At 43.3% G+C, this 27,266-nt stretch overlaps 1 protein-coding gene across 2 annotated transcripts in view; it reads right to left on the reverse strand.

Annotated features, from left to right (window-relative positions):
- The window catches only part of elmo1 (engulfment and cell motility 1 (ced-12 homolog, C. elegans)), a 192,756-nt gene extending 169,369 nt beyond the window's left edge, over nucleotides 1-23,387 (reverse strand). The window contains exons 1-2 of one of the 2 annotated variants that reach the window (XM_052472647.1): nucleotides 23,218-23,359; nucleotides 12,237-12,347 (exon numbers count right to left, since the gene is read on the reverse strand). The gene's annotated coding sequence lies outside the window, so the exon portion shown is untranslated. Of the gene's footprint in view, nucleotides 1-12,236; nucleotides 12,348-23,217 lie in introns of both variants that reach the window. The other variant, XM_052472646.1, reaches the window with a different exon arrangement.
- Nucleotides 23,388-27,266: the final 3,879 nt, after the last annotated feature.

Below are 27,266 nucleotides of genomic sequence, written 5' to 3' on the forward strand. Positions count from 1 at the left end.
GTCAAACTCTTTTCGAAACTGAGAGAGTCAAACTCTTTTCGAAACTGAGAGAGTCAAACTCTTTTCGAAACTGAGAGAGTCCTCAGCAGCCCGCCTGGGTGATGTCACCGCCCAAGCTCTTGGTCACCTCCATGGTGGTGAAGATCTCAGCGCAGGTGGGGTGGATGCCGATGGTGTTGTCTCTTTTCGAAACTGCTCAGAAAAAAACTGTTGAATGCAACATTTAGCATTTAGTTCGTGGGATGTAGCCTAGCCTATGTACAGCAAGCAGAAGATCATATGTGGCCCAATGAAAATAAAAGTCACCCATCAAGTCTTTTCATATAGTATTTATATTGGTGCTAACAAGAGGCGAAAGGCTTATAGTTCTGTGAAGTAAATAAATAAAACTAGACACTAATGTACTTGTCCTTTTGCTCAGTTGTGTACCGGGGCCTCCTACTCTTTCTATTCTGGTTAGCGCCAGTTTGCACTGTTCTACGAAGGTACGAGATCTTCAGTTTCTTGACAAATTCTCACATGGAATTGCCTTAATTTCTCAGCACAAGAATAGACTGAAGAGTTTCAGAAGCAAGTGCTTCGTTTCTGGCCATTTTGACCCTGTAATTGAACCCACAAATGCTGATGCTCCAGATACTCAACTAGTCTAAAAGAAGGCCAGTTTTATTGCTTCTTTAATCAGAACCGTTTTCAGCTGTGCTAACATAATTGCAAAATAATTTTCTAATGATCAATCAGCCTTTTAAAATGATAAACTTGGATTAGCTAACACAATGTGCCATTGGAACACAGGAGTGATGGTTGCTGATAATGTGCCTCTGTACGTCTATGTAGATATTTCATTAAAATAATCTGCCGTTTCCAGCTACAATAGTCATTTATAACATTAACAATGTCTACACTATTTCTGATCAATTTGATGTTATTTTAAATGGTAAAAAAAAAGCTTTTCTTTCAAAAACAAGGACATTTCTAAGTGACCCCAAACTTTTGAATGGTAGCTTATATTTTTTACAAATCAATAATTGGAGTGAAAGAGCAGAGGGATTAAGCAAGCACAATACTGTCGCAAAACGCTTAGCTTCACTCATTTATGGAGATGAAAAAGAACACACAACCCAAGCCTAAAATAAGCTAATCCCCCCCGAGGGAACCAGCAAACAAAAACATTATAATTGCGACTGCACTTCACGTGCCAGTACACCCTTCTTCTTCTTGCCCAACAACAGGCTGATGCGTCTCCAACAGACACACAGGGTGCGTCTCAAACAGCATAGGGCTCTGGTCAAGGTAGTGCACTCTATAGGGAATTGGGGTGCCATTTGGAACGATACTACAGTAAAGTGAATAGGAGAAGAGACCCAGTCATTCTGCTGTAGAGTTTTAATATATATGTCATAACAACCATAAATCTACACAATTGTAACTGTGTGAATACAGTGCATTTAGACAAGAGCTTTATTAAGGCTTATTAAACAATAGTAGCTCAATAACTAAGCTCTTATGAATTGAGACTATTCTGAAGAATAGCCAAAGCATAAATCCATTTTCCAATTGAAATAAAGAGAGAGAAAGTGTGCAAGTCAGACAGAAAGACAGCAGCAAACAGAGACACATGCTTGTAAATATTGCACACTTCTAGTTGATGGGAAGAAAATGGGAATACAGCCTTAAAGTCAGTCAGTCAGCCAGCCATACAGTCAGTCAGTCAGTCAGTCAGCCAGCCAGTGCTGAAGATATACTGTCCCATGTCACCGAATCCCTGTTGGTTTCTGCTACCCTAGATTGAGACCTGAAAGAGCCCGAGCGGGGAACGTTTGGGATTGATTTGCTGCTATTTTTACATGTCCTACTTGAAATAAAGGCTTCAGAGATAGTCAGAGACCGTCGGCCTCAACATCAGTGGGAGCCCTGAAAGTGTTTATCGAAATCAAATGGTAAGTCAAAGGAAAGTCCTTCAGAACCTGAATAAGGGGAATCTCTTTGCTACAGCAGTGTAAATGACACAGACTAGTGATCATCAATGTATTCAGGAGTTGTCATGACAAGGCAACGGAGAGAGACATATTCCTCCTCTCCTTCCACCCCATTCCCACTGTAACAGGAAAATATTGCATTCTTTAGAGCAACAAAAATAAACATGCTGTAAGCCACACACACACACACACACACAGTGCATTTTATAAACAGAAAGGTCGCCTCAGTTCACCTTGGTATGCAGGAGGATTCACACAGCAGCAGTTTCATTTCTCATTGGCCCATAAATCTAAATGGGACATACAATGGTTATTGTTAAAAGTGTATGTGTCTCAAATGGCCCCCTGATCCCTTTGTAAGTGCACTACTTTTGACCAGGGCCTTATGGGTCCTCCTGCTCTGTCGGCCCTGGTCAAAAGTAATGCACAATAAAGGGAATAGGGTGCCATTTGGGATGCAGACATGTCTTTGAGAATAAAGCCGAGGCAGGCTATTATCCTCTAGCTATTAGAATTCCAACTAGCTGTGATGACTGATCACAGGCAGTAATACTCTGCAGTAGCAGTGACATTATACACATGACGGTGCATTACAGCACTGCCTCCAGGGCTTCTGGCACTGTCATGCCTTACTGAAGTCCCTCTTGAATCTGAAGTTAATACTTAACGTAAACAAAACTAAATCCATGCTATTATCTAGGTCCCATAACATCTAGGTCACATAACGTTGCCTGAAGTGACCTTGAAATTACTAGCCTGAACAGAGCACAAATCGAAAGGAGTTCCCTCTGGTAAATATCTTGACTAACCTGTACCCGCACATCGCCTCGGTACCCCTCTACATAGCGCCGTTGTTATTTTATTGTGTTACTTTAGTTCATTTAATATATTATTTCTTAACTCTTATTTTTCTTTAAACTGCATTTTGGTTAAGGGCTTTGTAAGTCAGCATTTCACAGTAAGGTTGACACCTGTTGTATTCGGCACGTGACAAATACAATTTGATCTTGGTATCTGGCTAGATGATAAATATGCATGTTACTGAGCTGGTAAAGAAATTGATGATCAACATGTGATTATTTTTACAGAAATAGAGCATGTCTGTCTTTTGATAATAGAAAGGAAGTTGTCCAGGCAATTTTTTGTCTGTTTTAGATAACCAGGATATAATCTAGAGGCATGCAGAAGCTTCCACACCTAAACCTCTAGATGCTGTTTTCCCATTGTGCCCTTAGATTCATCACTGGCAGGGTCGCCTAGTGGTTAGAGTATTGGACTAGTAACCGAAAGGTAACAAGATCGAATCCCCGAGCTGACAAGGTCAAAATCTGTCATTATGCCCCTGAACAAGGCAGTTAACCCACTGTTCCTAGACCAGTTAACCCACTGTTCCTAGGCCGTCATTGTAAATAAGACTTTGATCTTAACTGACTTGCCTAGTTAGATAAAAATGACTGGTGACGGTTTTAGAACTCACCATTGTGTATTGTATCAAAAGGTGTGTTGGGCCTCTGTACGTAGCAGCATTCTCTTCTGTTACTTTACAAAGCGCTCCTGCAGAAACGGCCAACGTATCTGACCACACTGGTCAAGGTCACCATAGAATACAGTACAAGAGCAAAATATTGGATAGTGCAAGAGGTTCCAAGGGTGGCTTCTGATTTAGGGAGAGACGGTACTAGTTTTTGTGCTCCACAGATGTGGATCATGTTGCAGGGGAGGCTCAGGCTTGATTGCCTGTTGGCCTGTAGGGAATGTAAAACATTAGTGGGGAATGATCTAAGTGAGGTAATTTAATACTTTTATTGTGTTTTGTATTGATGTGTGTGTTTGTATTGCGCAGGCTCATTTGAAAAAGAGACTTGGTCTCAATATGACACCCTGTTAAAAAATAAAGGTTAATAAATCAAATGCAATTAACGTGCTGGTCCCAAACATCCTCCCATTCACAGGACACACACGCCCACTGTGGAGGACCGACACAGTGCAGAGGGATCTTGTCAGGAGAGACAGCTCTGCATCTCTCCCTCCCCCCACTCCCCCTGCTGTGGTGCAGGATGCTGTGAATGGCCACAGTCACCAGCGCTCACCAGACAGAGAGTCACTCTGTGACCAGCACTGGAGACAAGACAGAGTCTCAATCTGTGACCAGCACGGCAGATCAGGCAGAGGGGAACAAAGAAGATACTGTGATCTTCAATCACATGGACGCTCATAGTGCTAATGGAGGCACATAAACACACCCTCTCATTCTGCCAGCTGTCCTCCTACCGCTCCCTGGGCCCCCTTGGCCCCCCAGCTGTGACTGATACCCCCACCTCCAGCAGGCTTGGGTGAGTTCCAGGGAGGCCTGGATTTTACAAAACACAGCAGTCACCCCCACCGAGTTCCCCCTGTACCCCCATCCCTGCTGCCAGAAGTAATAGGACCACAGTGTAATTCCTCACCCCTGCAGATCAGGCTCACTGAACAGCTAGTAGCTAGCTACATGCACCACCTTGAACAACCCTCCACCTCAATCATCTCTGCCAATAGCCCAGGCTGTGTGGGGCCCTAGCTATGTCAGAGAAGTGATACTGAAGACTGCTGGCTGGGGACATTTAAAAGCGGGAATCCTTCATGTGCAATATTACAACAAAAGAAGTTACTGCAAACAACCAACACAGTTTTTTCCCCTCTGACATCATTACACAACCGATAGAAGAGCACAACGTGTATATTACAAATAAAAACAAAACACCCTTAGTTCAGCAACAAAAACAAGAGTGGTGGTGGGGCCGGCCATTGGTGCCGTTTTCCCCCCCTACTGCAGACGCCATCTTTTACTGCCACTTACCTCATGCCGCCATTGTTTGCTTTACCACCCTCATCTCTATACCCATGCTTTTACAAAGCCAATAAAAACAAACCATTTGTCACATGGACAGAATCCAAAAGGAATAAAATAAATGTGTGTATTTATTGTACACGTGTAGTGTGTGTGTGTGTGTCAAAGTCATGTATGAGATATGTGTGTGTACACACACACACACACAATTTAAATAACAAAACGATTAAATAACTCATATGGAATCATGTAGTAACCAAAAAAGTGTTAAACAAAAAAAAATATATATTTTATATTTGAAATTCTTCAAAGTAGCCACCCTTTGCCTTGATGACAGCTTTGCATACACTTGGCATTCTCTCCACCAGCTTCATGAGGTAGTCACCTGGAATGCATTTCAATTAACGGGTGTGCCTTCTTAAAAAGTTAATTTGTGGAATTTCTTTCCTTCTTAATGCGTTTGAGCCAATCAGTTGTGTTGTGAAAAGGTAGGGGGTTGTATCCAGAAGATGGACCTATTAGGCAAAATATCAATTTCATATTTTGGCAAGCACAGCTCAAAAAAACAAAGAGAACGTTTCAAGAACCTTATAAGTTTCTTCAAGTGCAGTCGCAAAAACCATCAAGCACTATGAAGAAACTGGCTCTCATGAGGACTGCCACAGGAAAGGAAGACCCAGAGTTACTCTCTGTTGCAGAGGATACGTTTATTAGTTACCAGCCTCAGAAATTACAGCCCAAATAAATGCATCACAGAGTTCAGACACATCTCAACATCAACTGTTCAGAGGAGACTGTGAATCAGGCCGTCATGGTCGATTTTCTGCAAAGAAATCACTACTAAAGGACACAAATAATAAGAAGAGACTTGCTTGGGCCAAGAAACACGAGCAATAGACATTAGACCGGTGGAAATCTGTTCTTTGGTCTCATGAGTCCAAATTTGAGATTTTTGGTTTCACCTACTCAGCGTCTTTGTGAGGTGGTGGTGTGATGGTGCTTTTCGGCAGGGTGCTAGCCATGGGCCCTCTGACCACACGGCAGGGTGCTGGACCTGGGCACTAGGGTTGCATCCCAAATGGCACACTATTCCCTTCATAGCACAATACTTTTGACCATTGTTCTATGGGCCTGGGTTAAGTTGGGCACCAGATAGATTTGGGATGCAGCATAGGCCTTTCATCCCTCTGCTTCAGTCAGACTAAAACAGGGATCATCAACTAGATTCAGCTGCGGGCAGATGTTTTCTTGAGCGGATGGTCAGGGGGGACATAATTACAAATAATTTATAGACTCAAATTGACCACAAGAAGCCCAAACAGATGAAATATTTTACTAAAACATTTGTTTTCATACACTGAGCAGAACACCTGCTCTTTCCATGACACCAGATGAATCCAGGTGAAAGTTATGATCCCTTATTGACATCATCTGTTAAATCCAATTCAATCCGTGTAGATTGGCAAAAAGGGGTGCAACTCAATATTAGGAAGGTGTTCCTAATGTTTTGTACACTCAGCGTATATCTCTCTATTATACGTGGGAATACTTTGGAACAGATGTCCCCAAAAAATAAATCACTTGGAGCTGATTCGCTGTTGTTTTTAGTCTTTAATCTCCATCAATTAAAACAATTAATTGGGGGGCAAAATGTAAAAATAAATCACGTGGGCCAAATCCAGTCCGTGGGCCGTCAGTTGAGAAACCCTGGGCTAAACCGTTCATTGGGTTGGCAGAGGGCTGTTATTCTTTCCTCTAGTAACATTTATACGACACTGCTCAGGGCACTCACACCCTCCACTTATGGTGCAGTAGTTTCATGCGATTGAACTCTAGTCTATTTTGGGATATGAACATCATGAACATAAAGAGAATTTAAAACAACATAATTGTTGTTTTTTTCTGGGTTAATTATTGCATGTAACCCATACTTATGTGTAACAGGGAGAGAGAACAAATATGAAGAGCAAGGCCTCTATGCTGTGCTTCAAACTGAGCTCTCATTGCAACGGGTAATATGTCATTATAATGATGTCATCAAATAGCATCCATTTGTCACAATGCTGTGAATTCAGAGGAACAACAGATCTTGTTTGACAAGAGGCCAGACTCTGGCCAGACTCATATGAATATATTGAGAAACAACCACAGCAAAAGGGGTTGTAAGATGACACTGTTTGTTGCCTTGTTTCCTGCAAAGTATCCGTTTGTACAGGAAATAGATCAGATCACATGATGCAGCAACAGGAAGTGGTGGCTCACCTTCCACTAGTCTGGGGCATTCCCCCTCCTCCACCCCGTTCTAAGGACACACTCTGTCCTGTTTTTCTACTGGGGCTCCTTCCTTCCTTCCATCTAGACTGTCTGTTTGGATTCAGAAAAGCACAGACCCTTTAGACAGATCTCAGTCTGCCCCTCCAGGCAAAGAGACTACCTTCAACACACAAGCCTCCAGCCCAGCCAGCCAGTCCTAGACTATTAGAGCTGCAAGTGCTGCTGCTGGCATCAAAAGCACTGTCCCTCTATTTGTAGACACTCAGCTCTGGGGAGTGTGCAGAATCTGACAATCGGTGACAAAGTTCCACAGCAGGTGGCCTGCAGATGTTGTGGGGGGATTGACTTGCCAACAATGGTGACAGTCAGGGACAGTGAGAATTCCAGTTCAGCAAAATAAGAAAAGAAAATGCCTTGAGGGTCCTCTTCCATCCAGCTGCAATGTTGACCCAAACACAGGCTGTTCCCTACATAGTGTACTAGCTTTGACCAGAGCCCCTATTGGCCCCTATTCCCAACACTGTCTGCTCTGCTGTAGCAACCTCAGAAGATAAATCCACACAAGGAAAAGAGAAACAAATCTCCTCACAGCTAGCCCCCCCCCCCATGCTCCAGTTGGCCCCACCAGGAGTGTGTGTGTGTGTGTGTGTGTGTGCAGGGGTAAGCCAACTTCCACAGATGTTGCTGTAATTGAATACACCTCTGCCTCCTGGGAGAGCAAGGGATGTGACAGACAGGGGGAGGGGGGCAAAATCACCCTGGCAACGAGTGATACATAATCCAAACCGGAGCAGTTGTTATGGCTCTCGATGTTCTAATCTGGAGTGTCCGGCAGATGCTCTGTGAGCAGATTCAGAATCACCACACAGGCAGACAGGCTCCTCATTTGAGGACAAAGATGAATATTACAGAGGCGTCAATCCCCCCCCCCCCCCACCACCGGGTGAAGAAAAGCGTGAAGGTGTGAGTTTAAACAGGCAGAAAATGACTGGTTGAAAATACCAAAGATACAGAGAAAACATCACAGATTCTGTATGCGTCCCAAATGGCACCCTATTCCCTACATTATAGGGCACTACTTTTGAGCAAAGCCCTATGGGCCCTCGGCAAACGTAGTGCACTACACAGTGAATAGGTTGCAATGCTATTTGGGACAAACCCACTGCTTTTCTTGAATGTTTTTATGATCTGCCAGATTCCAGGTTTTGTGAGCTGATGTTAAACTCAAGGTCAGCCTGCGATGAATGACAGAGTCAACTTAAGACAGTGTATCACTGCCCTGGGAGCATGACTCCACCACAACACAACACACACAGTAACAGTCTTATCTAGCTTTCCTGATATCCAGAATTCAGGGTCAGTATAAAGATCACAGCACCACAGAGGAAGTATGAAACAAGCTCTCACGTTGAAAGCATTAACACATTTGTAGACCTAATCAGTGTTTGAAAATGAATATCTGCAGTTAATTTAGCTAGTACTACATCCTTAAAACAAATCTCTGCAATATCTCTCTAATATTAGTCTCTTTCAAATAAAACATCTATCTTGGTATCATAATTATTAAATGCCAGCCTTATGCAATTTTCTTTCCTTGATGTGGTAAAAAGGAGCCCATCAATTTGGTTTGCGTACGTAGTGTTGTTTCATTAGGCTATGGCCTCATTTGCATAGCCAGACCTTACTGGAGTGGTAATGAGAAACAGATCAAAGAGATAACAAGAGGGTCAGTCAAGGGAGGGGGGGAGGAGGAAGAGACACACACAGAGATAGAGAGCCGAGCAACCTGGTCCATCCCTCCATCCAATCTAACGCTGTGCTTTATTTCCAGTTCATCTCATCTCTATTTCCAGTTCAACTCGGACGGCAGAGCTACAGCATAGGGAGAATGTGATGTAGTGCTCTCCGTCAGGGTAAGGGACAGGCCTGTGAATCACTGTCAGGGTAGAGTCACACTCAGAACAGAGGCTATATAGACGACAGTAGAGACGGGATCAGAACAGAGGCTATATAGTCCACAGTAGAGACGGGATCAGAACAGAGGCTATATAGTCGACAGTAGAGACGGGATCAGAACAGAGGCTATATAGTCGACAGTAGAGACGGGATCAGAACAGAGGCTATATAGTCGACAGTAGAGACGGGATCAGAACAGAGGCTATATAGTCGACAGTAGAGACGGGATCAGAACAGAGGCTATATAGTCGACAGTAGAGACGGGATCAGAACAGAGGCTATATAGACGACAGTAGAGACGGGATCAGAACAGAGGCTATATAGTCCACAGTAGAGACGGGATCAGAACAGAGGCTATATAGACGACAGTAGAGATGGGATCAGAACAGAGGCTATATAGACGACAGTAGAGACGGGATCAGAACAGAGGCTATATAGTCGACAGTAGAGACGGGATCAGAACAGAGGCTATATAGACGACAGTAGAGACGGGATCAGAACAGAGGCTATATAGTCCACAGTAGAGACGGGATCAGAACAGGGGCTATATAGTCGACAGTAGAGACGGGATCAGAACAGAGGCTATATAGACGACAGTAGAGACGGGATCAGAACAGAGGCTATATAGTCCACAGTAGAGACGGGATCAGAACAGAGGCTATATAGTCGACAGTAGAGACGGGATCAGAACAGAGGCTAAATAGTCCACAGTAGAGACGGGATCAGAACAGAGGCTATATAGACGACAGTAGAGACGGGATCAGAACAGAGGCTATATAGTCGACAGTAGAGACGGGATCAGAACAGAGGCTATATAGTCGACAGTAGAGACGGGATCAGAACAGAGGCTATATAGACGACAGTAGAGACGGGATCAGAACAGAGGCTATATAGACGACAGTAGAGACGGGATCAGAACAGAGGCTATATAGTCGACAGTAGAGACGGGATCAGAACAGAGGCTATATAGTCGACAGTAGAGACGGGATCAGAACAGAGGCTATATAGTCTACAGTAGAGACGGGATCAGAACAGAGGCTATATAGACGACAGTTGAGACGGGATCAGAACAGAGGCTATATAGACGACAGTAGAGACGGGATCAGAACAGAGGCTATATAGCCGACAGTAGAGACGGGATCAGAACAGAGGCTATATAGCCGACAGTAGAGACGGGATCAGAACAGAGGCTATATAGTCCACAGTAGAGACGGGATCAGAACAGAGACTATATAGTCGACAGTAGAGACGGGATCAGAACAGAGGCTATATAGACGACAGTAGAGACGGGATCAGAACAGAGGCTATATAGTCCACAGTAGAGACGGGATCAGAACAGAGGCTATATAGTCTACAGTAGAGACGGGACCAGAACAGAGGCTATATAGACGACAGTTGAGACGGGATCAGAACAGAGGCTATATAGTCGACAGTAGAGACGGGATCAGAACAGAGGCTATATAGTCCACAGTAGAGACGGGATCAGAACAGAGGCTATATAGTCGACAGTAGAGACGGGATCAGAACAGAGGCTATATAGTCGACAGTAGAGACGGGATCAGAACAGAGGCTATATAGACGACAGTAGAGACGGGATCAGAACAGAGGCTATATAGACGACAGTAGAGACGGGATCAGAACAGAGGCTATATAGTCGACAGTAGAGACGGGATCAGAACAGAGGCTATATAGACGACAGTAGAGACGGGATCAGAACAGAGGCTATATAGTCGACAGTAGAGACGGGATCAGAACAGAGGCTATATAGTCGACAGTAGAGACGGGATCAGAACAGAGGCTATATAGACGACAGTAGAGACGGGATCAGAACAGAGGCTATATAGTCGACAGTAGAGACGGGATCAGAACAGAGGCTATATAGTCGACAGTAGAGACGGGATCAGAACAGAGGCTATATAGTCGACAGTAGAGACGGGATCAGAACAGAGGCTATATAGACGACAGTAGAGATGGGATCAGAACAGAGGCTATATAGACGACAGTAGAGACGGGATCAGAACAGAGGCTATATAGTCGACAGTAGAGACGGGATCAGAACAGAGGCTATATAGACGACAGTAGAGACGGGATCAGAACAGAGGCTATATAGACGACAGTAGAGACGGGATCAGAACAGAGGCTATATAGTCGACAGTAGAGACGGGATCAGAACAGAGGCTATATAGTCATCTGACAGTAGAGACGGGATCAGAACAGAGGCTATATAGTCTACAGTAGAGACGGGATCAGAACAGAGGCTATATAGACGACAGTTGAGACGGGATCAGAACAGAGGCTATATAGACGACAGTAGAGACGGGATCAGAACAGAGGCTATATAGCCGACAGTAGAGACGGGATCAGAACAGAGGCTATATAGCCGACAGTAGAGACGGGATCAGAACAGAGGCTATATAGTCCACAGTAGAGACGGGATCAGAACAGAGACTATATAGTCGACAGTAGAGACGGGATCAGAACAGAGGCTATATAGACGACAGTAGAGACGGGATCAGAACAGAGGCTATATAGTCGACAGTAGAGACGGGATCAGAACAGAGGCTATATAGTCTACAGTAGAGACGGGACCAGAACAGAGGCTATATAGACGACAGTTGAGACGGGATCAGAACAGAGGCTATATAGACGACAGTAGAGACGGGATCAGAACAGAGGCTATGTAGTCCACAGTAGAGACTGGATCAGAACAGAGGCTATATAGTCGACAGTAGAGACGGGATCAGAACAGAGGCTATATAGTCGACAGTAGAGACGGGATCAGAACAGAGGCTATATAGTCGACAGTAGAGACAGGATCAGAACAGAGGCTATATAGACGACAGTAGAGACGGGATCAGAACAGAGGCTATATAGACGGGATCAGAACAGAGGCTATATAGTCGACAGTAGAGACGGGATCAGAACAGAGGCTATATAGTCGACAGTAGAGACGGGATCAGAACAGAGGTGTGTGCAGCTATTAACATACCGTAAATACCATAGTATATAGACAAACAAAAGCAGGCTAGAGAAATGATGCCAGGGGGCTTGGATGTTGTTTTGGGGGCCTTTGTAATACGCCCTGAGGGGAAACACTAAAAGGAGCTTTACATTAGCAGAAGGCATTTTAGTGACCAGGGAGCGTGATCCTCCTGGCATTTTAGTGGAGAACTCTGATAACCACTGAATGAATATACTATGACCTTTATCTTGTGGCAGTGTCTGTGCATCACAGGAGCAGACTGTCTTCCTCCCGGTCAAGCCAGCAGGATCAAGGCTGGATTTCTCACTGATCAGTGTACATCAGCAGTCCCCTTCATAATATTTTCATGTGGAGATCGACGACAGCGATGGAGAGAAGGGAAAAAAAAGAGAGAAAGGGAGAGGTTGAAGAGAGTAGGAGCGTGACGAGAAGAGGGTCGCTCCTATGAAGGCAACAGTAGGAGAGACCAGTGACCGATACTCTAACACACACGGAGTCCACAGCTGGAGTCAACCTGTGTGAACGCCTGGGTTGTACACCAGCATGCTCCAGCTAATCGAGACCACATGTATATAACAGAGAGAAATATGATCAACACATCCAACATCATCCTCATACACTCACAACACCACCTACACACACCAGAGAGAGAAACCACACACGCGCACCCTGCTACCCTATACTTACGTATACGTATAAAATGTTCATCTGACTGGTTCGTACTACAGGGAACTAAATACCAAAACATTAATCTGACTGGTTCATACTACAGGGAACTAAATACCAAAACATTAATCTGACTGGTTCATACTACAGGGAACTAAATACCAAAACGTTCATCTGACTGGTTCGTACTACAGGGAACTAAATACCAAAACACTAAAACGTTCATCTGACTGGTTCATACTACAGGGAACTAAATACCAAAACGTTCATCTGACTGGTTCGTACTACAGGGAACTAAATACCAAAACACTAAAACGTTCATCTGACTGGTTCATACTACAGGGAACTAAATACCAAAACACTAACACGTTCATCTGACTGGTTCGTACTACAGGGAACTAAATACCAAAACGTTCATCTGACTGGTTCATACTACAGGGAACTAAATACCAAAACGTTCATCTGACTGGTTCGTACTACAGGGAACTAAATACCAAAACACTAAAACGTTCATCTGACTGGTTCATACTACAGGGAAGTAAATACCAAAACATTAATCTGACTGGTTCGTACTACAGGGAACTAAATACCAAAACGTTCATCTGACTGGTTCGTACTACAGGGAAGTAAATACCAAAACATGAATCTGACTGGTTCGTACTACAGGGAACTAAATACCAAAACGTTCATCTGAATGGTTCATACTACAGGGAACTAAATACCAAAACACTAAAACGTTCATCTGACTAGTTCATACTACAGGGAACTAAATACCAAAACATTAATCTGACTGGTTCGTACTACAGGGAACTAAATACCAAAACGTTCATCTGACTGGTTCATACTACAGGGAAGTAAATACCAAAACATTAATCTGACTGGTTCGTACTACAGGGAACTAAATACCAAAACGTTCATCTGACTGGTTCATACTACAGGGAACTAAATACCAAAACACTAAAACGTTCATCTGACTGGTTCATACTACAGGGAACTAAATACCAAAACACTAAAACATTCATCTGACTGGTTCATACTACAGGGAACTAAATACCAAAACACTAAAACGTTCATCTGACTGGTTCATACTACAGGGAACTAAATACCAAAACGTTCATCTGACTGGTTCATACTACAGGGAACTAAATACCAAAACACTAAAACATTCATCTGACTGGTTCATACTACAGGGGACTAAATACCAAAACACTAAAACGTTCATACTACAGGGAACTAAATACCAAAACGTTCATCTGACTGGTTCGTACTACAGGGAACTAAATACCAAAACACTAAAACGTTCATCTGACTGGTTCATACTACAGGGAACTAAATACCAAAACACTAAAACATTCATCTGACTGGTTCATACTACAGGGAACTAAATACCAAAACGTTCATCTGACTGGTTCATACTACAGGGAACTAAATACCAAAACATTAATCTGACTGGTTCATACTACAGGGAACTAAATACCAAAACATTAATCTGACTGGTTCATACTACAGGGAACTAAATACCAAAACACTAAAATGTTCATCTGACTGGTTCATACTACAGGGAACTAAATACCAAAACGTTCATCTGACTGGTTCGTACTACAGGGAACTAAATACCAAAACACTAAAACGTTCATCTGACTGGTTCATACTACAGGGAACTAAATACCAAAACACTAAAACGTTCATCTGACTGGTTCATACTACAGGGAACTAAATACCAAAACGTTCATCTGACTGGTTCGTACTACAGGGAACTAAATACCAAAACACTAAAACGTTCATCTGACTGGTTCATACTACAGGGAACTAAATACCAAAACACTAAAACGTTCATCTGACTGGTTCATATTACAGGGAACTAAATACCAAAACACTAAAACGTTCATCTGACTGGTTCATACTACAGGGAACTAAATACCAAAACGTTCCATCTGACTGGTTCATACTACAGGGAACTAAATACCAAAACGTTCATCTGACTGGTTCATACTACAGGGAACTAAATACCAAAACATTAATCTGACTGGTTCATACTACAGGGAACTAAATACCAAAACATTAATCTGACTGGTTCATACTACAGGGAACTAAATACCAAAACACTAAAACGTTCATCTGACTGGTTCATACTACAGTGAACTAAATACCAAAACACTAAAACGTTCATCTGACTGGTTCATACTACAGGGAACTAAATACCAAAACGTTCATCTGACTGGTTCGTACTACAGGGAACTAAATACCAAAACACTAAAACGTTCATCTGACTGGTTCATACTACAGGGAACTAAATACCAAAACACTAAAACGTTCATCTGACTGGTTCATACTACAGGGAACTAAATAACAAAACGTTAATCTGACTGGTTCGTACTACAGGGAACTAAATACCAAAACACTAAAACGTTCATCTGACTGGTTCATACTACAGGGAACTAAATACCAAAACGTTCATCTGACTGGTTCGTACTACAGGGAACTAAATACCAAAACGTTCATCTGACTGGTTCATACTACAGGGAACTAAATACCAAAACATTAATCTGACTGGTTCATACTACAGGGAACTAAATACCAAAACATTAATCTGACTGGTTCATACTACAGGGAACTAAATACCAAAACACTAAAACGTTCATCTGACTGGTTCATACTACAGGGAACTAAATACCAAAACACTAAAACGTTCATCTGACTGGTTCATACTACAGGGAACTAAATACCAAAACATTCATCTGACTGGTTCATACTACAGGGAACTAAATACCAAAACATTCATCTGACTGGTTCATACTACAGGGAACTAAATACCAAAACACTAAAACGTTCATCTGACTGGTTCATACTACAGGGAACTAAATACCAAAACACTAAAACGTTCATCTGACTGGTTCATACTACAGGGAACTAAATACCAAAACATTCATCTGACTGGTTCATACTACAGGGAACTAAATACCAAAACATTCATCTGACTGGTTCATACTACAGGGAACTAAATACCAAAACACTAAAACGTTCATCTGACTGGTTCATACTACAGGGAACTAAATACCAAAACGTTCATCTGACTGGTTCGTACTACAGGGAACTAAATACCAAAACACTAAAACGTTCATCTGACTGGTTCATACTACAGGGAACTAAATACCAAAACACTAAAACGTTCATCTGACTGGTTCATACTACAGGGAACTAAATACCAAAACACTAAAACGTTCATCTGACTGGTTCATACTACAGGGAACTAAATACCAAAACACTAAAACGTCCATCTGACTGGTTCATACTACAGGGAACTAAATACCAAAACGTTCATCTGACTGGTTCGTACTACAGGGAACTAAATACCAAAATATTAATCTGACTGGTTCATACTACAGGGAACTAAATACCAAAACGTTCATCTGACTGGTTCATACTACAGGGAACTAAATACCAAAACGTTCATCTGACTGGTTCGTACTAGAGGGAACTAAATACCAAAACATTAATCTGACTGGTTCATACTACAGGGAACTAAATACCAAAACGTTCATCTGACTGGTTCATACTACAGGGAACTAAATACCAAAACACTGAAACGTTCATCTGACTGGTTCATACTACAGGGAACTAAATACCAAAACATTAATCTGACTGGTTCGTACTACAGGGAACTAAATACCAAAACACTAAAACGTTCATCTGACTGGTTCATACTACAGGGAACTAAATACCAAAACATTAATCTGACTGGTTCGTACTACAGGGAACTAAATACCAAAACACTAAAACGTTCATCTGACTGGTTCATACTACAGGGAACTAAATACCAAAACGTTCATCTGACTGGTTCATACTACAGGGAACTAAATACCAAAACGTTCATCTGACTGGTTCATACTACAGGGAACTAAATACCAAAACATTAATCTGACTGGTTCATACTACAGGGAACTAAATACCAAAACGTTCATCTGACTGGTTCATACTACAGGGAACTAAATACCAAAACACTGAAACGTTCATCTGACTGGTTCATACTACAGGGAACTAAATACCAAAACGTTCATCTGACTGGTTCGTACTACAGGGAACTAAATACCAAAACATTAATCTGACTGGTTCATACTACAGGGAACTAAATACCAAAACGTTCATCTGACTGGTTCATACTACAGGGAACTAAATACCAAAACACTGAAACGTTCATCTGACTGGTTCATACTACAGGGAACTAAATACCAAAACGTTCATCTGACTGGTTCATACTACAGGGAACTAAATACCAAAACGTTCATCTGACTGGTTCATACTACAGGGAACTAAATACCAAAACATTAATCTGACTGGTTCGTACTACAGGGAACTAAATACCAAAACATTAATCTGACTGGTTCATACTACAGGGAACTAAATACCAAAACATTAATCTGACTGGTTCATACTACAGGGAACTAAATACCAAAACATTAATCTGACTGGTTCATACTACAGGGAACTAAATACCAAAACACTAAAACGTTCATCTGACTGGTTCATACTACAGGGAACTAAATACCAAAACATTAATCTGACTGGTTCATACTACAGGGAACTAAATACCAAAACGTTACATACCAACTCTTCCACAGACAGCTGGAAACGGGTAGACCAAGTACATAACTATCAGTTAGAAAACTGGTTCAAATATCTGTGGGGAGGGATGGTCTGTGGGGGAGGGATGGTCTGTGGGGGAGGGATGGTCTGTGGTGGTGGGATGGTCTGTGGTGGTGGGATGCTAAAAACAAAACTCACGAACATCTGACAAACACTAAACTCATTAGGACCTAAGTCTTCTTGAGTACAACTGGTGTGTTAGTGGAATGGGCAAGGTGAACAGATCCTATCAGTTACCTCATTATTTATCTGTGAACTGTACAGTGTCTTAACTCCCTTATCTTACCGAATTTGCACTCACTGTATATAAACATTTGTTTTCTTTTTTTCTACTGTATTATTGACTGTATGTTTTGTTCATTCCATGTGTAAATCTGTGTTGTTGTATGTATTGAATTGCTTTGCTTTATCTTGGCCAGGTCGCAGTTGTAAATGTGAACTTGTTCTCAAATAGCCTACCTGGTTAAATAAAAAAATAAAAATAAAAACAGTCAACTCTGTTGAGCTGGCTGTAGGATAACAGAATGGCAAACCTACTTGAGGGGGCTTTGTTGCCCTTAAATCAGAGAGAGACAGACAAACAGAACGCAAGAGAAAAAGGAGGACTGTCAGGCGAGGTTTTCTACTCATAAATTGCGAAGGTTGCACTTGGAGGTGGGAGGGTGCCAAACTGCAGAGTATAATTTATGTGGACCCAGGCGCATTTGTGGTGAATCTGAATGAGGCCCCCCACCCCCTCTCTCAAAGTGGAGATCCCAAATCAGCACTCCTTTCAGTCAGAAATCTAATCTGGGGATATATAGTAGGTATCAAGCGTCTCGGAGTAGGGGTGCTGATTTGGATGTACACACAGGGTAGCCTAGTGGTTAGAGCATTGGGCTAGTAACCGGAAGGTTGAAGGTTCAAATCCCCGAGCTGACAAGGTACAAATCTGTCCTTCTGCCCCTGAACAGGCAGTTAACCGTGGTCCTTCTGTAGCTCAGTTGGTAGAGCATGGCGCTTGTAACGCCAGGGTAGTGGGTTCGATTCCCGGGACCACCCATACGTAGAATGTATGCATATATGACTGTAAGTCGCTTTGGATAAAAGCGTCTGCTAAATGGCATATATTATGTATGTATTATTAACCCACTGTTCCTAGGCCGTCATTGAAAATAAGAATTTGTTCTTAACTGACTTGCATAAAAAAAAATAGGTGATAATAATTCAGATTATTATGGACAGGGAGGACTTGATCCTAGATCAGCAGTCCTACTCAGAGACTCTTGTTTATTACATACCCTTATCTCCACATTGTTACTGTGCTTAAACTCAATTCCTATTCATCAATGAGGCTTATAATGGGATCCATTAGAGGGGAAAACCAAGGTTGGAACCATTAACATGGTGTCATTTTCAGGAAGACCCTTTAGGTTTAAGACATTTGTATTTAGTCGAGAAGTTGGCAGACGCCAACAAACCATAGCAAGCAAACCAGTTAAACACTCTTTTCCCCTGTGTGTGTGTGTGTGTTATAACCAGTAAAACTGCATTTCCCCTGTGTGTACATTCCTTTGACATACTGTTCTTCAGGTGTCTATAAAATTGATGATATTTTGCTGACACACATCACTTCTGGGCTGCTCGTCAAGGCCTTCCAGACCTGACACACATCACTTCTGGGCTGCTCGTCAAGGCCTTCCAGACCTGACACACATCACTTCTGGGCTGCTCATCAAGGCCTTCCAGACCTGAAACACATCACTTCTGGGCTACTCGTCAAGGCCTTCCAGACCTGACACACATCACTTCTGGGCTGCTCGTCAAGGCCTTCCAGACCTGACACACATCACTTCTGGGCTGCTCGTCAAGGCCTTCCAGACCTGACACACATCACTTCTGGGCTGCTCGTCAAGGCCTTCCAGACCTGACACACATCACTTCTGGGCTGCTCGTCAAGGCCTTCCAGACCTGACACACATCACTTCTGGGCTGCTCGTCAAGGCCTTCCAGACCTGACACACATCACTTCTGGGCTGCTCGTCAAGGCCTTCCAGACCTGAAACACATCACTTCTGGGCTGCTCGTCAAGGCCTTCCAGACCTGACACACATCACTTCTGGGCTGCTCATCAAGGCCTTCCAGACCTGAAACACATCACTTCTGGGCTGCTCGTCAAGGCCTTCCAGACCTGACACACATCACTTCTGGGCTGCTCGTCAAGGCCTTCCAGACCTGACACACATCACTTCTGGGCTGCTCGTCAAGGCCTTTCAGACCTGACACACATCACTTCTGGGCTGCTCGTCAAGGCCTTCCAGACCTGACACACATCACTTCTGGGCTGCTCGTCAAGGCCTTCCAGACCTGACACACATCACTTCTGGGCTGCTCGTCAAGGCCTTCCAGACCTGACACACATCACTTCTGGGCTGCTCGTCAAGGCCTTCCAGACCTGAAACACATCACTTCTGGGCTGCTCGTCAAGGCCTTCCAGACCTGACACACATCACTTCTGGGCTGCTCATCAAGGCCTTCCAGACCTGAAACACATCACTTCTGGGCTGCTCGTCAAGGCCTTCCAGACCTGACACACATCACTTCTGGGCTGCTCGTCAAGGCCTTCCAGACCTGACACACATCACTTCTGGGCTGCTCGTCAAGGCCTTCCAGACCTGACACACATCACTTCTGGGCTGCTCGTCAAGGCCTTCCAGACCTGAAACACATCACTTCTGGGCTGCTCGTCAAGGCCTTCCAGACCTGACACACATCACTTCTGGGCTGCTCGTCAAGACCTTCCAGACCTGAAACACATCACTTCTGGGCTGCTCGTCAAGGCCTTCCAGACCTGACACACATCACTTCTGGGCTGCTCGTCAAGACCTTCCAGACCTGACACACATCACTTCTGGGCTGCTCGTCAAGGCCTTCCAGACCTGACACACATCACTTCTGGGCTGCTCGTCAAGGCCTTCCAGACCTGACACACATCACTTCTGGGCTGCTCGTCAAGGCCTTCCAGACCTGACACACATCACTTCTGGGCTGCTCGTCAAGGCCTTCCAGACCTGAAACACATCACTTCTGGGCTGCTCGTCAAGGCCTTCCAGACCTGACACACATCACTTCTGGGCTGCTCGTCAAGACCTTCCAGACCTGAAACACATCACTTCTGGGCTGCTCGTCAAGGCCTTCCAGACCTGACACACATCACTTCTGGGCTGCTCGTCAAGGCCTTCCAGACCTGACACACATCACTTCTGGGCTGCTCGTCAAGGCCTTCCAGACCTGACACACATCACTTCTGGGCTGCTCGTCAAGGCCTTCCAGACCTGACACACATCACTTCTGGGCTGCTCGTCAAGGCCTTCCAGACCTGACACACATCACTTCTGGGCTGCTCGTCAAGACCTTCCAGACCTGAAACACATCACTTCTGGGCTGCTCGTCAAGGCCTTCCAGACCTGACACACATCACTTCTGGGCTGCTCGTCAAGACCTTCCAGACCTGACACACATCACTTCTGGGCTGCTCGTCAAGGCCTTCCAGACCTGACACACATCACTTCTGGGCTGCTCGTCAAGGCCTTCCAGACCTGACACACATCACTTCTGGGCTGCTCGTCAAGGCCTTCCAGACCTGACACACCGGTCCTCCAGGAATGAAGAAAAGTTAGATTTAGGAAAAGGATGTGAGACTAGATTGTTTTGTAGAGTTATGGACACATCAAGTGTGTGACACCATATCAATTTTGACAAAGATTTGTACATTGTCACGATTTGACTTCCAAAATGATCGTCAGATGAAAGCATACAGTACACTACAACTTGTGAAAATCAGTCAATCTCAAATCATAAGCCTCATACCAAAACTCCTTAAGGCAGAACATGTAGATGCAACAGAAGAACGATGTAACCGTGGGCAACTTTGAGGGCAGTCCTAATAATAACACTTTTTTGGTTACTACATGATTCCATACATGTTATTTCATAGTTTTGATGTCTTCACTATTATTCTACAATGTAGGAAATAGTAAAAATAAAGAAAAACCCTTGAATGAGTAGGTGTGTCCAAACTTTTGACTGGTGCTGTACATCAATCTGGCATGATGATACTGGCACTGCTGTGCCAACACACACACACACACACACACACACACACACACACACACACACACACACACACACACACACACACACACACACACACACACACACACACACACACACACACACACACACACACACACACTCTGGTTAATGGAGCATGGATGAGGATGAGGTGCTCCAGCCTGGTCTCATAGCAATAGACGTAACATAGTAAATGTAAATCCCAGGACACTCAAATTAGTATTATATGTTACGTTTTGTACGGTTAAATGGTCGGGGTGGATGAGTGGGCATATAACGCAAATGTCTATAACGCGAACATCTATCAACCCAAAGGTTACAAGTTTAAATATCATCACAGACAACTTTAGCATTTTAGCTAATTACCAAAATGCCAACTACATACTACTTTTTAGCTACAGTACTTTGCAACTACCTACCATGTTAGCCAACTCTTCCCTTAACCTAAACTTAAACCTAACCCCTAGCCTGGCTAACGTTAGCCATCTAGCTAACATTTAGCAAATTCGTAACATATTGCACGTTTGGCAAATTCGTAACATAAAATACAAATTGTAATTCATAACATATCATACAAAATGGGCGATGAACATGAACAAATTCATTCATACAAAATGTAACATACTAAAGGGAGTGTCCCAGATTTACATATAGAATCATATGAAAATGCTCTGACACCAGGTTGGGGGCTCAGAAACTGCATTGCCCTCTGGGAAAAGGCCTCTGGAATAATCAATAGTCAAAAACACACAAGACAGTCAGATGAAGCTCAAATAACATGAGAGTGGAGGCTGCTGGGGGGAGAACAGCTCATAATAATGGCTGGAATGGACTAAATGGAACGGCATCAAACTGTATTTGATACCATTCCACTGATTCCACTCCAGCCATTACCATGAGCCAGTCCTCCCCAATTAAGTTGTCACCAACCTCCTGGGGTGTGTGTGTGTGTGTCTTAGATCTCAAAACAACCATTTCTTGTAGGAGAGCATCAAAGCAGTTCAATATAATGATCCAATCTGTAGAAAACATCTGTTGGCAAACTACTGCCTGAATGCATCTTCTAGCCTACAATAATTCCCACAATGTGATTAATGACATTGAATTTACTGTGGTTCAAACGATAGCCTGCGTGCATGCATCTCCATCCCATAATGAAGACAAGTAAAACTGGAGGGAGTGAATAGGCTCAAAAACACCTGCATTGGAAGCAGGGGGAAATGGGGTGCAGACTTCTATTCTGTAATTCAGGTTTGTTTACACAACAGTGGCCAAAGCTGAATCTGGGACTTCTCTCCTGTAATCCAGGTTTGTTTACAGTGGCCAATGCAACCAGGGATAAAGTCTGGACAGGGTGTTTTGTAAACAAGCTATCCACTTGTGTTTCAACAAACAACGACTACATACGAGAACTCTTTCATTGGAAATCCAGTGCAGGGGAATTGTATACTGGCCGCGGACCCGCCAACTTCATGAGCCGCTGACCTGTTTTGAGCGAGCTTGTCAATCAACAGAGCAGCACCCAGAACCGCGGCGCCCACTCCTGCAGAAAAGTAGCCGACTGATAACATTTCCAGGGCGCCCAAACTATTCTACTGTATCAATGTACCAATAACAGATATACTGGCTACAGTAGCAAGTCGAACACCGACTTTTGACAATTTATTGAGCAGTTCATTCTGGCGTGTATCCTAAATATCCTAAACTAGTAGACGCAAAGAAGACACCGCATGCTTTCTATTAGGCTAAATGAAATTACGTTTTATTTTTTTACCAACCTGGCCAAGCGATGGAACTTCTCATGTAGCAAAACGCTGATGTTCAGAGTTTGTGTCACAGTCAGTCAGTCGTGCGTATTCTGTCCCTCTCCTCCGCTCCGCTCCAGATTATGTTTTCACTTCCTCTTTTTCTCTACCGTCTGCTGGTTGGCTCCTCTCCTCCGAGATTCGAGCAACGATGCTAGGGATTTTGACCAATTAAAACACAACAAATCCCGACAATCGAAGGGGCGACAGGACACTCCCCGTTAATGGGTTGCAATCAATGACTGTGTGGTGTCAATTCATATATTTCATCACTTTCTCTGATGTCCTTCATTTATTAGTAGGCGTCGGCCTATAACCGCATGGTCGGGACGGAATGCTTGTTAGAGATGTAGCCCAGAATATTATGTCAACATTGAACCTCGGATAAGCGCTGCAGACGGCTCAAGGAACAATGTATTTAATAATTCATAGCTATCGATTTATTCATACATAAAACAGACAGCATCTGGGGGTGGGGTGTTATAACCGTTATCTGAAACTGATGATAATAATAGACAATTATATAAAGAGTACAGTACAGTCAATACCAGACTTGATTAAATTCATGCCACCTACATCTACTTCCAATATCTAGGCTGCCCCGCAAGAGAGAAAGAGAGAGGAAGGGAGAAAGGGAGGAGGGGGGAGAGCGAGAAACGAGAGAGAGGGGGAGGGAGAGGGGGAGAGAGAGGAGAAACGACAGAGAGGGGAGGGAGAAAGGGGAGAGGGGGAGAGTTAAAGAGAGGGATGGAGAGAGAGGAAGGGAGTTAGACATCTATGAGTGATCTGAACTGGTGCCACTGTGCCAGGCACACAGCTCTCCTCTCCACAGTACAGCGTCAGGATTTAAATAGGATCATGTGCCTCTACTGTCTGTCTGGCATATAATTTGGGCTAATGGTGGCCAAACACCCATCCTTTCTGTGTGACTGAAACCCATGGCTTTCTCTCTGGTACTAGATCTGGTAGGACAAGATGAAGGAAGATATGAAATATGACAAGTAAAAAGATAGATCAGTAATGAGTGGAGTTGCGTAATATTTGATAATGCTCTGTCACATTAACTGTGTCAATTGTGAAAAAACAGACGCAGAAATGATATAAAGAAATCCTGTTTTATGCTATTATTCCATGTTAGGGGCCGATGCTATGGCAGTTTATGGGAAAGAAAAATTGCATACATAAAATGGAAGATAGTTCATGTTACTGATAGTCTGAAGAGCATCCACAGATGGACTATTAGTTCATGTTACTGATAGTCTGAAGAGCATCCACAGATGGACTATTAGTTCATGTTACTGATAGTCTGAAGAGCATCCACAGATGGACTATTAGTTCATGTTACTGATAGTCTGAAGAGCATCCACAGATGGACTATTAGTTCATGTTACTGATAGTCTGAAGAGCATCCACAGATGGACTATTAGTTCATGTTACTGATAGTCTGAAGAGCATCCACAGATGGACTATTAGTTCATGTTACTGATAGTCTGAAGAGCATCCACAGATGGACTATTAGTTCATGTTACTGATAGTCTGAAGAGCATCCACAGATGGACTATTAGTTCATGTTACTGATAGTCTGAAGAGCATCCACAGATGGACTATTAGTTCATGTTACTGATAGTCTGAAGAGCATCCACAGATGGACTATTAGTTCATGTTACTGATAGTCTGAAGAGCATCCACAGATGGACTATTAGTTCATGTTACTGATAGTCTGAAGAGCATCCACAGATGGACTATTAGTTCATGTTACTGATAGTCTGAAGAGCATCCACAGATGGACTATTAGTTCATGTTACTGATAGTCTGAAGAGCATCCACAGATGGACTATTAGTTCATGTTACTGATAGTCTGAAGAGCATCCACAGATGGACTATTAGTTCATGTTACTGATAGTCTGAAGAGCATCCACAGATGGACTATTAGTTCATGTTACTGATAGTCTGAAGAGCATCCACAGATGGACTATCCAAGTAAAGTGTTACCAACCCTAGCCTTTTCTCCTGCCTCATAAAATAGTGGTTCAATATGGAAGCTTTTCTTTCTTAACTTTGCCAAAGTGTCTACCTCAGAGCAGCAGTGTCTCAGTGATCATCTAGGAGATTCATGTCTGTCTCTGCTCAGAGAGCGAGAGAGAGGGCTACGTGGTGCAGCTGGGACACTGTTTAAATGCTGTTGATTTCTCTAAGGCCTTTGTCAAAGCGCCAGAGAAAGGAAAGGGGGGAGTTGCCATGGAAAGGAGGATAAGAGAGGGATGCTGAAAGGAGAGATCAAATGAAGCTTTGCGTTACTAGGAAACACCTTTAGGCCTAACTTCATGCAGAATCCACTAGAACACTAATCAAAGTTCAAATACGTCTTTCTCCCCTGAAGGACTGCTTAAAGTCCTCTAATTGGGGTCATTAAAATAAGATTTATAGTTTTGATAACACACGTCTCTAAATAGACATCCTATCATTAGAGAAGGGCAAAGTGGAGAACTCTTGATGTGGCCTGCAGAGTGTGTGTGTTACCGACTACAAAATGGCACATTAGTGAGTAACCTATTCTTCCCTGGGATTTCTGAGGACTTTCAAGATCAAAGGGAAAGTAAAAAAGGAAGGCGCACCACGGCACTCTTCATATAATTCATTAAAATTACTATTTTTATGGGATGTTCAATTGAAACAAACCTTAAAAACTCTTGATGCGTTTTGGCTGCGTGGCCTTCGTCAAGTGAAAGTGTTTTCTTTTCTCTACCTTTAAAAAGGAAACAGTGCTAACTACTGGGACATTATAGGGACAGTGGTAACTACTGGGACATTATAGGGACAGTGCTAACTACTGGGACATTATAGGGACAGTGGTAACTACTGGGACATTATAGGGACAGTGGTAACTACTGGGACATTATAGGGACAGTGCTAACTACTGGGACATTATAGGGACAGTGCTAACTACTGGGACATTATAGGGACAGTGCTAACTACTGGGACATTATAGGGACAGTGGTAACTACTGGGACATTATAGGGACAGTGGTAACTACTGGGACATTATAGGGACAGTGCTAACTACTGGGACATTATAGGGACAGTGCTAACTACTGGGACATTATAGGGACAGTGCTAACTACTGGGACATTATAGGGACAGTGATAACTACTGGGACATTATAGGGACAGTGGTAACTACTGGGACATTATAGGGACAGTGGTAACTACTGGGACATTATAGGGACAGTGCTAACTACTGGGACATTATAGGGACAGTGCTAACTACTGGGACATTATAGGGACAGTGATAACTACTGGGACATTATAGGGACAGTGCTAACTACTGGGACATTATAGGGACAGTGGTAACTACTGGGACATTATAGGGACAGTGCTAACTACTGGGACATTATAGGGACAGTGCTAACTACTGGGACATTATAGGGACAGTGGTAACTACTGGGACATTATAGGGACAGTGCTAACTACTGGGACATTATAGGGACAGTGGTAACTACTGGGACATTATAGGGACAGTGCTAACTACTGGGACATTATAGGGACAGTGCTAACTACTGGGACATTATAGGGACAGTGGTAACTACTGGGACATTATAGGGACAGTGCTAACTACTGGGACATTATAGGGACAGTGGTAACTACTGGGACATTATAGGGACAGTGGTAACTACTGGGACATTATAGGGACAGTGGTAACTACTGGGACATTATAGGGACAGTGGTAACTACTGGGACATTATAGGGACAGTGGTAACTACTGGGACATTATAGGGACGGTGGTAACTACTGGGACATTATAGGGACAGTGGTAACTACTGGGACATTATAGGGACAGTGCTAACTACTGGGACATTATAGGGACAGTGCTAACTACTGGGACATTATAGGGACAGTGCTAACTACTGGGACATTATAGGGACGGTGGTAACTACTGGGACATTATAGGGACAGTGGTAACTACTGGGACATTATAGGGACAGTGCTAACTACTGGGACATTATAGGGATGGTGGTAACTACTG

The sequence above is a fragment of the Oncorhynchus keta genome, chromosome 20 (assembly GCF_023373465.1).
Source record: "Oncorhynchus keta strain PuntledgeMale-10-30-2019 chromosome 20, Oket_V2, whole genome shotgun sequence".
NCBI classification, from domain to species: domain Eukaryota; kingdom Metazoa; phylum Chordata; class Actinopteri; order Salmoniformes; family Salmonidae; genus Oncorhynchus; species Oncorhynchus keta.